The sequence below is a fragment of the Mesoplodon bidens genome, assembly GCF_964165515.1.
Source record: "Mesoplodon bidens genome assembly, chromosome: 8".
Lineage (NCBI taxonomy): Eukaryota > Metazoa > Chordata > Mammalia > Artiodactyla > Ziphiidae > Mesoplodon > Mesoplodon bidens.
This window is the reverse complement of record NC_138165.1, coordinates 56,708,609-56,723,939: the sequence shown is the minus strand read 5'-3', so window position 1 is coordinate 56,723,939 and position 15,331 is coordinate 56,708,609. Positions and strand designations below refer to the sequence as shown.

The 15,331-nt window shown below is 37.2% G+C and overlaps 1 long non-coding RNA gene across 1 annotated transcript in view; it reads right to left on the bottom strand.

Annotated features, from left to right (window-relative positions):
- LOC308621684 overlaps positions 1-15,331 on the bottom strand; it is a 368,756-nt gene that overhangs the window by 81,795 nt on the left and 271,630 nt on the right. The window lies entirely within an intron of this gene.

Sequence of the window (15,331 nt, the reverse complement as noted above, 5' to 3'; positions counted from 1 at the left end):
GCAGCACTATTCACAATAGCCAAGACATGGAAACAACTTAAATGTCCATTGACAGATGAACGAATAAAGAAGATGTGGTACACATATACAATGGAATACTACTTGGCCATAAAAAAGAACAAAATAATGACATTTGCAGCAACATGGAGGCAGACAGAGATTGTCACACTAAATGAAGTAAGTCAGAAAGAGAAAGACAAATACCATATGATATCACTTATATGTGGAATCTAAAATATGATAAAAATGAACATATCTACAAAACAGACATAGACTCACAGATATAGAGAATAGACTTGTGGTTGCCAAGAGCGGGGCAAGATGGGGTAGGGAAGGATTGGGAGTTTGGAATTAGCAGATGCAAACTATTATATATAGAATGGATAAACAAGAAGGTCCTACTGTATAGCACAGGGAGCTATATTTAATACCCTGTGATAAACCATGATGGAAAATGATATGAAAAAGAATATATATATGTATAACTGAATCACTTTGCTGTACAGCAGAAATTAACACAACATTGTAAGTCAACTACGGTTCAATAAAATTTTTTAAATATTTAGCCATTCTAATAGGTGTGTAACGCTTTTTACTGTGGTTTAATTTGCATTTCTCTGGTGAAAAGTAATGATTAACACATGTTCAAATCCTATTTGCCATTCATATTTCTTTGTGAAATATATGTTCTTTTACATGTTTTCTTTAATTTTTTGGTTATCTTTTTTAATATTACATTGTAAATGTTCTTTATATATTCTGGATGCAGATCCATCAGTTAGTTACATGTTGTACACATATTTTCTCCAAGTCTATGACTTTCCTTTTCATTATTTTAACTTTATCTTTCAAAGGGCTTTCATTTGGATGAATACTACTTTACTATTTTTTTGTTTGCATTTTGTACTTTTTGTGTCCTGTTTATGTTTTTTTTCCTAATTCAACATCACAAGAATTTTCTTCTATGCTTTCTTCTAGGTCTTTAATAGTTTTATCTCTTTTATTTAGGCCTATGATCAATTAAGGGAATTTTTGTGGATGGTATGAGGCATGGGTCAAGGTTCATTTTTTCTCTTATAAATATTCAGGTATTTCAGCACCATTTATTGAAATTAATATACATTCCCCATTGTATTGCCTTGTCATCGTTGTCAAAACTCATTTGACGGTATAACTGTGAGTCTATTTCTGGCCACTCCATTTTGTTCCATTGATTTTGATGTCTGTCATTATGTGAATATCATACTATAGCTTTATAGTAAGTTTTGAAATCACATAGTATGAGTCCCCCAATTCTGTTCATTTTCAAGAGTGGCTAGAATGGTTATATACTACTTAACTTAATCCTAACAATATACTCTGGTATAGTCATTATTGTTATTGCCATTTTACAGATAAGGAAACTGGAGCAGAAAGCTTATATACAAAAATGGCAGAGCCATATTTGAACATTGCCAGTGTGACTCCAAAATCTATTCATTCAATCATTATGTAGTTCTGTCTCCCTGTATATGGACAATATGATATTGGAACTATGTATGGACACTAAAGACTAAAAGATAGTGAAGGCCATCTGTACTGAGTGTGTGTGTGTGTATGCGTGTGTGTGCACGTGTGTATGTATAGGTATAAGCAAATTCAGAACAAGAACTTGTACTATCTTTGAAAAGATAAGAATTTCCCCATTAGCCTCAATAGATTTAACTTTACAATCTGTGCTCAGTTTCTATGCACTTTTTGGCCTTCCTGGTAAAAACAGGTCTAAACCCTTAATTATATTGCCACATATGCCATGTTTCAAACTTTGGTTCAGCTCTTATGATCTCTCTAAAATATCTGAACTGCTACAAGTTTATACAATAATACTGGTTTATAGATTTACTTAAGGCAAGTATTAAAATCTTATTAGGAAACAACTGTGTTCCTGAGACAATATATGAGAGTCACAAGATAACAGTCATAGGCCCTGGTGGAAGAAGAGAGTGACACATTTAAATTTAAAAATTCAGCAGGATTATCTATTTTTTAAATAATTATCATATGAATAAAGTCTCTAAGTGCCTGGAATAAGGGTAACTGACTCTGCCTGGGCTGTCAGACAACATATACTATAGTAGTTTTACTGGGTGGACAAGGGGAGGGAAGATACCATAGTCTTCGGGAATGGCATTGTAGAACATGGTGCCATCAGAGAGCTTGGCATTCCATGGGCCTAAAGCAGAGATGTATGTGTGTAGTCACTTGGTAGAGGACAGTTATTAGAAATATTTTTCTAGATTCAGGAATTAGTTTAGAGCTACATTATCTGAGTAGTTACCGAAGTCACAAAAGAAAATAGGAAAAAATTATTTTCTGGGTTCAAATGCTACAAAATGGAGTTGTTAATATGCCCCTAAAAATAAAATCTTACAAAACTCTTTTCCCAATACTAGAGCTGATTTATAAAGAATTTATAGAAAAATTGTCAGTTGAAAAAAGGGAAAATGAGCATTTTAGTCATGTGCTAAAATATGAACCCAAGAAAGAGGTTTGCCTTCTCTGGGCATGGTGCCAACCTCAATGGCACACCCTGATATGCATGTACAGAGGCAAGGCTAGGGAAACAAGGAATGAACTATTGCTATAATTCTAATCCATGTAGGAAGCATTGCAGGCCTACAATGGCAGTGCAACTGGAAAGATTTTTTTGAGGCAGAGTCAGTGGAATACAGTAGTTATTTGAAGAGAACAGACGTTTGAATTTTTCAGATCATGATTCTCCTTGTAATATAAACATTTTCCTTAAAAAAAAAAAAGCCTTAAATGGACTCTTTGGAACAACACTTCTTTATTTTTAGTAGTTACTTTAATATTAATAGGGAAAAGCTCTTTAGAGTAATAGAATGAGGGGAAAAGAGTGGATGATCTTCCCAGGCATGTGTTTCACAAAGAATACAGGCCCATCTGGCCCCAGCAATCTCCATCTCTGCCACCGAAAGGATGTCCCATATGTATTCATGAGTTCCAGCTTTAGCAAGCTAGGAGCCTGTGACCTTCAAATTGGAAGGCAGGTTACCATAGGATGAATGGTCATGTATTTAAAAAACCCAGCATCTTTCAATCTTGAGAAAAAAAAATAATGATGGTGTGAATTAGACTTGTTCTCTGAATACAATTATTACTGGCTCTAGTTAACGTTCCTGAGCCCCAGATACAAACTAATGAAGAACGATAGCCTTGTTATGTGCTGAGAACCTTTCTAATTGTGTAACCAAGGACCTGAATCAGGAAACAGGAAACAACCTTAATTCTTTCTGCTTAATATGATGCAGCTTAATAAATATTTCATATGTGAAATGATCTGCTGGGGTGTGTGTTTTTTTTGAATGATGAGTTGAAAAGTGAAGGGGGAAAAAAAAACAGTCATTCAACTGGTTAAAGTCTCTACATGATACCAGGCTATTATTTTAACTGACACTGGCACTCAACTACCTGGGCTATTGTTTTCCCATTGCCTACGCATATCTTTAAGAAGGCCATCAAGTCTCAAAATAGAAATATCCAGAATGGAAAAACATCCACCAAAGATAGAATGCACAAATTCTGGGATGTAACGGTTTTGCATCCTGGAAAGGAGCCATTTTCAACTGCATGATATCAACAGAGAAGCTGAGAACACTAAAAAGGATGAGAAACATCTGGTTGTTCAATGTTGGTATAGTCATTCACATTTCTTCCGATTTTGAGATGTTCTTAAACTTTCTGTACCTGTTTCCTCATTAAGTACCTGAGTATTACACTTCAAAGAGTGTTACAAATGTAAAATTACATTCGTAATGTGCTGAGCCTCTGGAAAGTAAAAAAAAAAAAAGGGTCAATTCACTTTTTCCTGGTTCTTTCCTTTGTAGCTAATCGAAGTTAGATACATGGTTTCCTAGGAAGAGAGGAAAATCTCCATTCAGTTTGCCTACCACTGATTTTGGCCACAATTGTTCTGACTGAGGCTTGGGGGAGAAAGAAAAGATGTATGTGGATGCTGTTTTACAGAGATAGAACTGTCTGAAATGTGAAGGGTGATAGAAAAATATGATTCCTCTTTGCTTGGCTTGATGACTGATAGGCCACCATTAGAGATATTCCCAAGAGTTAGAGTACAGTCATAAAATTAGCCTTAATCAAATGATAGCACTTATCTGACGTAAGTCCCCTTTAATTTCAACATACAGTAACTCATCAATAGAACTAGAAATCATTTGGCAGAGAACACAAATTCTTTCTAACCATCTTCCTCCATCCTCAGAAGCTCCTTTCACACATGCTCAGGTATCTCTGCATTAGAAATGAAAAATCTTTGCTGCAGTCTCTTCTTATCTCAAGCTATTGTCCTATCACACCTCTGCTTTTTTCTACTCCACTTTTTCTTACCACTTCTTTATTTCTTAACAACTTTTAATCTGATTTCTGACTGCATAACTCTATTGAAATATAGACACTAATATCCCCCTCTCTTTTTAACTCTTACATCTTTTGCTTATATCTCATTCTTCCTATAGGTTCAGTAGTATTTAGCATTTTAAATATCCCTTTTTATTTGAAATTCATCTCTCTCTTTGCCTCTCTGGCCCTGAATCCTCTCATTTACCTTATACTTCTCTGGATAATCTTTCTGTCTCTTTGGGTAGTTCTGCATTCTCCTACCTCCTAAATTTAGCCTCTTCCAAACCAGATTTCTGTTCCTTTAACACTTGAAGGTTAGGGTTAACTTTTACAGACTTATTCTCTTTAGACTGGCTGCTACAAAGCTTCAAAGAAACTGGCTCCGCTGAATGCTTAAAGGCAATCAATCTTGGCCGAGGGCTGCAACATCAGGTCAGAGTAATGGTTCTGCCAAAGTGAAGAGCTGTAACCACATTACATGCTCAGTGGCTTGAACCCCAGTCCCTGATCATACCAGTGAAGGAACTAAGACTCCCACAGCCATGAATAGTGGAGTGCTGGAACAGAATTCTACTAGTCTTATAGCTGTATTTTCAAAGCTTGGACCTCAGTTTCCTGATCACCCCAGGGGACGGTGTTCTCTCAATCAATGGGTGCTTCAATTCTGGATTAAGCTTGGAGCTAAGGCTCTTCCATATCATGCTGTCATTGGGCCTCAGTCCCTGATTATGCCATGGGAAGGCTGGCACTTCCTCAGTCAAGAAGCTTAGAAGCCCTCCAGACCTACAACCAGGGATGCTCTCCAGGAGTCTCATGTCCAGACTTCTGTGTGCTGTCACAGAATGCAAAGAGCCATGGAAGCCTGCAGACCTGCCACTGCTCTCGTTTTGGTGAATGTTCTCCATTGATGCTGATCCAGAAGGCTGGTGTGTTTGCTTCCTGATAATTCACCTTTGCTTGGTCCATAACATTCTTTTCCTCAAGGAATCCATCCATTCACGACTTTCTTCTACATTTATGCCAATATCCAGAGTAGACAGAATGATTTATTAAATCTTGTGTCTCTGCTCCCTAGCATGCTGGCTGGTACAGGTAATAGTTTTACTCTACCAAACTCAACAAGTAGGCAGCAGGACGTCACAGGCCTGTTTTGAATAGGTGAGTGAGAAACATCCTCTGAGCAGTTCTTTTAGAGATTCATTTTCCATCAAAAATAGTTCTCCTGCTTACTTCCCATCTTTGTGAAGAATGCAATAACTGACTCTGTCATCCAAGCTCAATACCTTGGAGTCATTTCTGAATCTTCTCTCTGTCAGTTTCCATGTTGGTGACAGTGGATTAGGGCAGACAATGCTGGTTATAAATTTTGATGGCTCTACATTGGCATCTCCCATTGGATGTCTTACAAACTGCGAGCAGGAAACAAAGTACAAAACAGCTACACAATAGTAGCTTTTTACCTTGTTATTATTACGCCTTTTTGTTGTTGTTGTTGTAAATGTCTTGCCTCCTCATCTAAATTAAAAGCTCTTTAAGGGCAGTGACCTTATACTCCCACAATAACTAGAACCATTTTGTGCCTAATTGCTGCTTGAGGAATATCGTTTGATTTTGATTAGATGATGATAGTGCCGAGGTCAAACTTTCAGTTACACAAGAGGATAAACGCATGAGAGAGAGAAGCATCACAAGGCAAGGAGGAGGGTAAAGAATTAGGAGGTGTTCAAAGACGTGTCATCCATTTCACAATTTTTATTGGAATGGAACCTTCTCCAAGAGCCTAAAACTCCACTCTGACCAATTGTCCTGGAAGTATACTGATTTCACCTCTACTCCAGACAGCTGATGCTTTCTAGCCTGATGACAGCCTACTCTCTAATCAAACCAAGGGATCCTTCTAATATTTCAGTTGTCGGTAATCACAAAAGATTTAGACATGGGAATATTTGTCATATTCCTTGATACATACACAGTTTTTAAAAGAAATCTCTGGAAAGAATACAAAAGAACACACCAGACAGAAAAAACAGGCACACATTTTCCTGGAGGACTACAGCTCTTACAAATGTCTGACCTTATTTATAGGGTTCAGAACAGCATTACTAGATTTCCCCATCTGAAATTAAAACCATCCATCTACAAACCAGCAAGTGTCTACAGATGCAGAGTCCAAGGAATCAGCTTGCAGACTAAATGGGAATTGAATGCACAGGCTACCTGCAAGGTTACTTGCTCTTGGGAGCAAGACATTTTCATATGTGCTCATCAGGTGGACCCTTGTTCTATAAGCAGCTTTATTTTGTAAACTTGCTAAGAAATGTACTGGAATTAAAGAAAACATTTATCCAGAGAAAAAGGGCTGGATTCACTTGTGAAGACTGCAGTGTTATCACACAGGGGTAGGCTTATACCCCAAAGTCTGTGTGTATCTAAATAAAGTACACTGGGTAGAGACAGTTTTGCATCATTTTACCTTCCTTTTGTCTTGTCTCAAAATTCCAAGGCATGGTTTGTTTGTCTGTTTCTCTCTCCATATGTGTGTATAATCATGTTTTATGTGGTTTTTGTGGCTCAGAAACAACACACACATTCTTTTAATGGTGATTTCTCTACTCCTTTGTTTAAATTCTTGAGTCAATTTTATCACCTACAGGAAACTCTAGGAACATTAGAATCCCTTAAAAGGAACTTCAAGAACTAAGTCCTTCCTTACCTCTCTGGTTTCATCAGTAATTACTCCTCACCTTGAACCCTCTAGAAATAGAATGTTATGTAGTTATCTCAAAATATCCAACCATCACACACCTACATGCCTTTACACTTGCTGCCTGGAATGCTACATACTACCTGTATGAAAAATAAGTTCATACAATGTATCTAGTTTGACAAAGATAATTAGATAGGAAGATTCGCAGTCATTACTGTAGAAGGCAGAAAGAGAAAAAGACAGAAAGTCATTTTCCTTCTGTGTTATGGAGGAAATTTTTACTTTACCATTCTCCTCTGTGAAAGTTAAGCCTCTTTGAGGCTTAGTTTCTCATCTGTAAAAATGAGGATGCTAATACATATCATATGATTGCTACCAGGATTAAATAAGATTATATGAAATGTTATAGGCAGATTGGTTCAAGACAGCGGAGCAGAAGGACGTGCTCTCACTCCCTCCTGTGAGAACACCGGAAACACAACTAACTGCTGAACAATCATCGACAGGAAGACACTGGAACTCACCAAAAAAGATACCTCACATCCAAAGACAAAGGAGAAGCCACGATGAGATGGTAGGAGGGGGTGCAATCACAATAAAATCAAATCCCATAACTGCTGGGTGGGTGACTCACAAACTGGAGAACACTTATACCACAGAAGTCCACCCACTGGAGTGAAGGTTCTGAGCCCCACATCAGGTTTCCCAACCTGGGGGTCTGGCAACGGGAGGAGGAATTCCAAGAGAATCAGACTTTGAAGGCTAGTGGGATTTGACTGCAGGACTTCGACAGGACTGGGGGAAACAGAGGCTCCACTCTTGGAGGGCACAAAGTAGTGTGCACATTGAGACCCAGGGGAAGGAGCAGTGACCCCATAGGAGACTGAACTAGACCTACCTGCTAGTGTGGGAGGGTCTCCTGCAGAGGCGGGAGGTGGCTCTGTCTCACCGTGAGGACAAGGACACTGGCAGCAGAAGTTCTGGGAAGTATTCCTTGGCTTGAGCCCTCCCAGAGTCAGCCATTAGCGGCATCAAAGAGACTGGGTAGGCTCCAGTATTGGGACTCCTCAGGGTACCCAGCCCCACTCATCAGCAGTCAAGTGGATTAAAGTTTTACTGAGCTCCGCCCAACAGAGCAAAAGCCAGCTCTACCCACCGCCAGTCCCTCCCATCAGGAAACTGGCACAAGAGTTGTAAATAGCCTCATCCACCAGAGGGCAGAAAGCAGAAGCAAGAAGAACTAAAATCCTGCAGCCTGTGGAACAAAAACCACATTCACAGAAAGACAGACAAAATGAAAAGGCAGAGGGCTATGTACCAGATGAAGGAACTAAATAAAACCCAGGAAAAACAACTAAATAAAGTGGAGATAGGCAACCTTCCAGAAAAAGAATTTAGAATAATGATAGTGAAGTTGATCCAGGACCTCAGAAAAAGAATGGAGGCAAAGATCGAGAAGATGCAAGAAATGTTTAACAAAGACCTAGAAGAATTAAAGAACAAACAAACAGAGATGAATAATACAATAACTGAAATGAAAAATACACTAGAAGGAATCAATAGCAGAATAACTGAGGGAGAAGAATGGATAAGTGACCTGGAAGACAGAATGGTGTAATTCACTGCTGCTGAACAGAATAAAGAAAAAAGAATGAAAAGAAATGAAGACAGCTTAAGAGACCTCTGGGACAACATTAAATGCAACAATATTCACATTATAGGGGTCCCAGAAGGAGAAGAGAGAGAGAAAGGACCCGAGAAAATACTTGAAGAGATGATAGTCAAAAACTTCCCTAACATGGGAATGGAAATAGCCACCCAAGTCCAGGAAGCGCAGAGAGTTGCAAACAGGATAAACCCAAGGAGAAACACATGAAGACACATAGTAATCAAATTGGCAAAAATTAAAGACAAAGAAAAATTATTGAAAGAAGCAAGGGAAAAACGACAAATAATATATAAGGGAACTCCCATAGGGTTAACAGCTGATTTCTCAGCAGAAACTCTACAAGCCAAAAGGGAGTGGCAAGATATACTCAAAGCGATGAAAGGGAAGAACCTACAAACAAGATTACTCTACCTGGCAAGGATCTTATTCAAATTCGATGGAGAAATCAAAAGCTTTACAGACAAGCAAAAGCTTAGAGAATTCAGAACCACCAAACCAGCTCTACAACAAATGCTAAAGGAACTTCTCTAAGTGGGAAACACAAGAGAAGAAAAGGACCTACAAAAACAAACCAAGACAATTAAGAAAATGGTAATAGGAACATACGAATCAATAATTACCTTAAATGTGAATGGATTAAATGCTCCAACCAAAAGACACAGGCTTGATGAATGGATACAAAAACAAGACCCATATACACGCTGTTTACAAGGGACCCTCTTCAGACCTAGGGACACATACAGACTGAAAGTGAGGGGATGGAAAAAGATATTCCAAGCAAATGGAAATCAAAAGAAAGCAGGAGTAGCAATACTCATATTAGATAAAATAGACTTTAAAATAAAGAATGTTACAAGAGACAAGGAAGGATACTACATAACAATCAAGGGATCAATCAAAGAAGAAGATATAACAATTATAAACATATATGCACCCAACATAGGAGCACCTCAATACATAAGGTAACTGCTTACAGCTATAAAAGAGGAAATCAACAGTAACACAATAATAGTGGGGGAGGTTAACACCTCACTTACACCAATCGACAGATCATCCAAACAGAAAATTAATAAGGAAACAGAAGCTTTAAATGACGCAATAGACCAGATAGATTTAATTGATATTTATAGGACATTCCATCTAAAAACAGCAGATTACACTTTCTTCTCAAGTGCACATGGAACATTCTCCAGGATAGATCACATCTTGGGTCACAAATCAAGCCTCAGTAAATTTAAGAAAATTGAAATCATATCAAGCATCTTTTCTGACCACAACCCTACGAGGTTAGAAATGAATTACAGGGAAAAAAACATAAAAAACACACACACGGAGGCTAAACAATACGTTACTAAATAACCAAGAGATCACTGAAGAAATCAAAGAGGAAATCAAAAAATACCTAGAGACAAATGACAATGAAAACACGACGATCCAAAACCTATGAGATGAAGCAAAAGCAGTTCTCAGAGGAAAGTTTATAGCTATACAAGCTTACCTCAAGAAATAAGAAAAATCTCAAATAAACAATCTAACCTTACACCTAAAGGAACTAGAGAAAGAAGAACAAACAAAACCCAAAGTTAGCAGAAGGAAAGAAATCATAAAGATCAGAGCAGAAATAAATGAAATAGAAACAAAGAAAACTATAGCAAAGATCAATAAAACTAAAAGCTGGTTCCCTGAGAAGATAAACAAAATTGATAAACCATTAGCCAGACTCATCAAGAAAAAGAGGGAGAGGACTCAAATCAATAAAATGAGAAATGAAAAGGGAGAAGTTGCAATACACACTGAAGAAATACAAAGCATCCTAAGAGACTACTACAAGCAACACTTAGCCAAAAAAATTGACAACCTGGAAGAAATGGACAAATTCTTAGAAAGGTATAACCTTCTAAGACTGAACCAGGAAGAAATAGAAAATATGAGTAGACCAATCACAAGTAATGAAATTGAAACTGCGATTAAAACTCTTCCAACAAACGGAAGTCCAGGACCAGATGGCTTCACAGGTGAATTCTATCAAACATTTAGAAAAGAGCTAACACCCATTCTTCTCAAACTCTTCCAAAACATTGCAGAGGAAGGAACACTCCCAAACTCATTGTATGAGGTCACCATCACCCTGATAACAAGACCAGACAAAGATATTACAAAAAAAGAAAATTACAGACCAATATCACTGATGAACAGAGATGCAAAAATCCTCAACAAAATACTAGCAAACAGAATCCAACAACATATTAAAAGGATCATACACCATGATCAAGTGGGATTTATCCCAGCGGTGCAACAATTCTTCCATATATACGCAAATCAATCAATGTGATACACCATATTAACAAATTGAAGAATAAAAACCATATGATCATCTCAATAGATGCAGAAAAAGCTTGTGACAAAATTCAACACACATTTATGATAAAAACTCTGCAGAAAGTGGGCATAGAGGGAACCTACCTCAACATAATAAAGGCCATATACGACAAACGCACAGCAAACATCATTCTCAATGGTGAAAAACTGAAAGCATTTCCTCTAAGATCAGGAAAAAGACAAGGATGTCCACGCTCGCCACTGTTATTCAACATAGTTTTGGAAGTCCTAGCCACGGTAATTAGAGAAGAAAAAGAAATAAAAGGAATACACATTGGAAAAGAAGAAGTAAAACTGTCACTGTTTGCAGATGACATGATACTATACATAGAGAATCCTAAAGATGCACCAGAAAACTACTAGAGCTAATCAATGAATTTGGTGAAGTTGCAGGATACAAAATTAATGCACAGATATCTCTTGCATTCCTATACACTAATGATGAAAAATCTGAAAGAGAAATGAAGGAAACACTCCCATTTACCATTGCAACAAAAAGAATAAAATACCTAGGAATAAACCTACCTAGGGAGACAAAAGACCTGTATGCAGAAAACTATAAGACACTGATGAAAGAAATTAAAGATCATACCAACAGATGAAGAAATATATCAAGTTCTTGGATTGGAAGAATAAGTATTGTGCAAATGACTATACTACCGAAAGCAATCTACACACTCAATGCAATCCCTATCAAATTACCAATGGCACTTTTTACAGAACTAGAACAAAAAATCTTAAAATTTGTATGGAGACACAAAAGACCCCGAATAGCCAAAGAAGTCTTGAGGGAAAGAAGCAGAGCTGGAGGAATCAGACTCCCTGACTTCAGACTATACTACAAAGCTACAGTCATCAAGACAATATGGTACTGGCAGAAAAACAGAAATATAGATCAATGGAACAAGATAGAACGCCCAGAGATAAACTGACACACCTATGGTCAACTAGTCTATGACAAAGGAGGCAAGGATATACAATGGAGAAAAGACAGTCTCTGCAATAAGTGGTGTTGGGAAAACTGGACAGCTACATGTAAAAGAATGAAATTAGAACACTCCTAACACCATACACAAAAATAAACTCAAAATGGATTAGAGACCTAAATGTAAGACCAGAAACTGTAAAACTCTTAGAGGAAAACATAGGAAGAATACTCTCTGACATAAATCACAGCAAGATCTTTTTTGATCCACCTCCTAGAGTAATGGAAATAAAATAAAAAATAAACAAATGGGACCTAATGAAACTTAAAAGCTTTTGCACAGCAAAGGAAACCATAAACAAGACGAAAAGACAACCCTCAGAATGGGAGAAAATATTTGCAAATGAATCAGTGGAGAAAGGATTGATCTCCAAAATATATAAACAGCTCATGAAGCTCAATATTAAAAAAATAAACAACACAATCCAAAAATAGGCAGAAGACCTAAATAGACATTTCTCCAAAGAAGACATACAGGTGGCCAAGAAGCACAAGAAAAGCTGCTCAACATCACTAATTATTAGAGAAATGGAAATCAAAACTACAATGAGGTATCACCTCACACCAGTTAGAATGGGCATCATCAGAAAATCTACAAACAACAAATGCCAGAGAGGGTGTGGAGAAAAGGGAACCCTACTGCAATGTTAGTGGAAATGTAAATTGATACAGTTGCTATGGAGAACAGTATGGAGGTTCCTTAAAAAACTAAAAATAGAACTACCATAAAACCCAGCAATCCCACTACTGGGCATATACCCAGAGAAAACCATAATTCAAAAAGACACATGCACCCCAATGTTCACTGCAGCACTATTTACAATAGCCAGGTCATGGAAGCAACCTAAATGCCCATCGACAGATGAATGGATAAAGAAGATGTGGTACATATATACAATGGAATATTACTCAGCCATAAAAAGGAACGAAATTGGGTCATTTGTAGAGACGTGGATGGATCTAGAGACTGTCATACAGAGTGAAGTCAGTCAGAAAGAGAAAAACAAATATTGTATATTAACGCATATATGTGGAACCTAGAAAAATGGTACAGATGAACCAGTTTTCAGGGCAGAAATGGAGACACAGATGTAGAGAACAAATGTATGAACACCAAGGGGGGAATGTGGCAGGGGGTGGGAGTGGTGGTGTGATGAATTGGGAGATTGGGAGTGACATGTGTACACTGATGTGTATAAAATGGATGACTAATAAGAACGTCCTGTATAAAAAAATAAATAAAATAAAATTCAAAAATTCAAAAATAAATAAATAAATAAATAAATAAATAAAATGCACTTTCCCTTTGGCAGAGCGGTCCACCCAGTTCCTAGCACCTTGGTGTGTGTTGGTGTTTGTGAAAAAAAAAAAGAAAGAAAAGAAGAATTGTTATAGGCAAAGTAAATAGTAGTTTTTTGTGGTCATTTCAGATCAATTATATGACTTTATGACTTTCTCCCAGATAAGGCTGTTTTGATTCTGTTAGCGTTATTTTTCCCTTTAAGGTTTTCCAAATACTGTCACTGGGAGGAATCAATGTTCTATATATTTATTCTTTGCCTTTATCATCAGGAGGCTAATCTAGACCAAGATTATTCATTATTAAAAGAAAAAAATCATCATTTTTGCTTAAGAGCTTTAGCAAACATGTAGAATAAGCGTGGAGTTATTTTGAGAATTTAGCGATCTTAGTACAACTGTATTTCTTAGAAGAAGAAAGTCATTGGACAGACCCTTTTTTCCCATCTTTCAACTTCCATTACCACAAGATCCCTTCTCATTACTTTTCTATGTGTGTCTTCTTTATTCTTTTCTCTGTAGATAAGTTTCTTCCATGCAGTTTGTAATTTATGCTCTACCATGAATTCAGTTCCTCTGCCTCTCTACTTGATATAACTTTATAGATTTAGTTTCTGAGAACAAGAGTGTCTTTGTCCCTTAGTTTAAATTCTTATTTGTTGGATAAAGCTACTCAGGCCAGGAGTTCAGGTTACCTGGGACAATATGGCTCCTTATGGACACCCTACACCCCAACAGCAGTGCCAAAGAAGATGATTTGGGTCTGAAGGCAAAAGCTAACACCTCTATTGAGCAACATCCTTTTCAATCCATCTCCTAGATTAAGGGAAATAAAAATGAAAATAAACAAGTGGGACCTAATTAAACTCAAAAGCTTTTGCAGAGCAAAGGAAACCATAAACAAAACGAAAAGAAAACCCACAGAATGGGAGAAAATATTTGCAAACAATGCGACTGACAAAGGATTAATCTCCAAAATATATAAACAGCTCATGCAGCTCAGTATTAAAAAAAAAAAAACAACCCAATCAAAAAATGGGCAGAACACCTAAATAGACATTTCTCCAAAGAAGACATGCAGATGGCTAAGAGGCACATGAAAAGAGGCTCAACATTGCTTATTATTAGAGAAATGCAAATCAAAACTACAATGGGGTATCACCTCACACCAGACGGAATGGCCATCATCAAAAGGCCTACGAACAATAAATGCTGGAGAGAGTGTGGGGAAAAGGGAACCCTCCTACACTCTTGGGAGGAATGAAAGTTGGTATTGCCACTATGGAGAACAGTATGGAGGTTCCTTAAAAAACTAAAAATACAGCTACTGTATGATCCAGCAATGCCATTCCTGGGCATATATCTGGAGAAAAACATGGTTCAAAAGGATACATGCACCCCAATGTTCATTGCAGTGCTGTTTACAATAGCGAAGGCATGGAAGCAACCTAAATGTCCACTGACAGATGAATGCATAAAAAAGATGTGGTACATATATACAACAGAATACTAGTCAGCCATTAAAAAGAATGAAATAATGCTATTTGCAGCAACATGGATGGACCTGGAGATTACCATAGTAAGTGAAGTAAGTCAGAAAAAGACAAATATCATATTATATTGCTTATATGTGAAATCTAAAAAAAAATGATACAGACAAAATTATTTACAAAACAGAAAGAGAGTCAAAGACTTAGAAAACAAACTTATGGTTACCAGGGGGAAGGGTGGGGTGGGGGAGGGATAGACTGGGAGTTTGCAATTGCCATGTACACACTGGTATATCTAAATTAGATAACCAAAAAGGAACTAGTATATAGCACAGGGAACTCAATACTCCGTAATAACCTAAATGGGAAAAAAAAATTGAAAAATA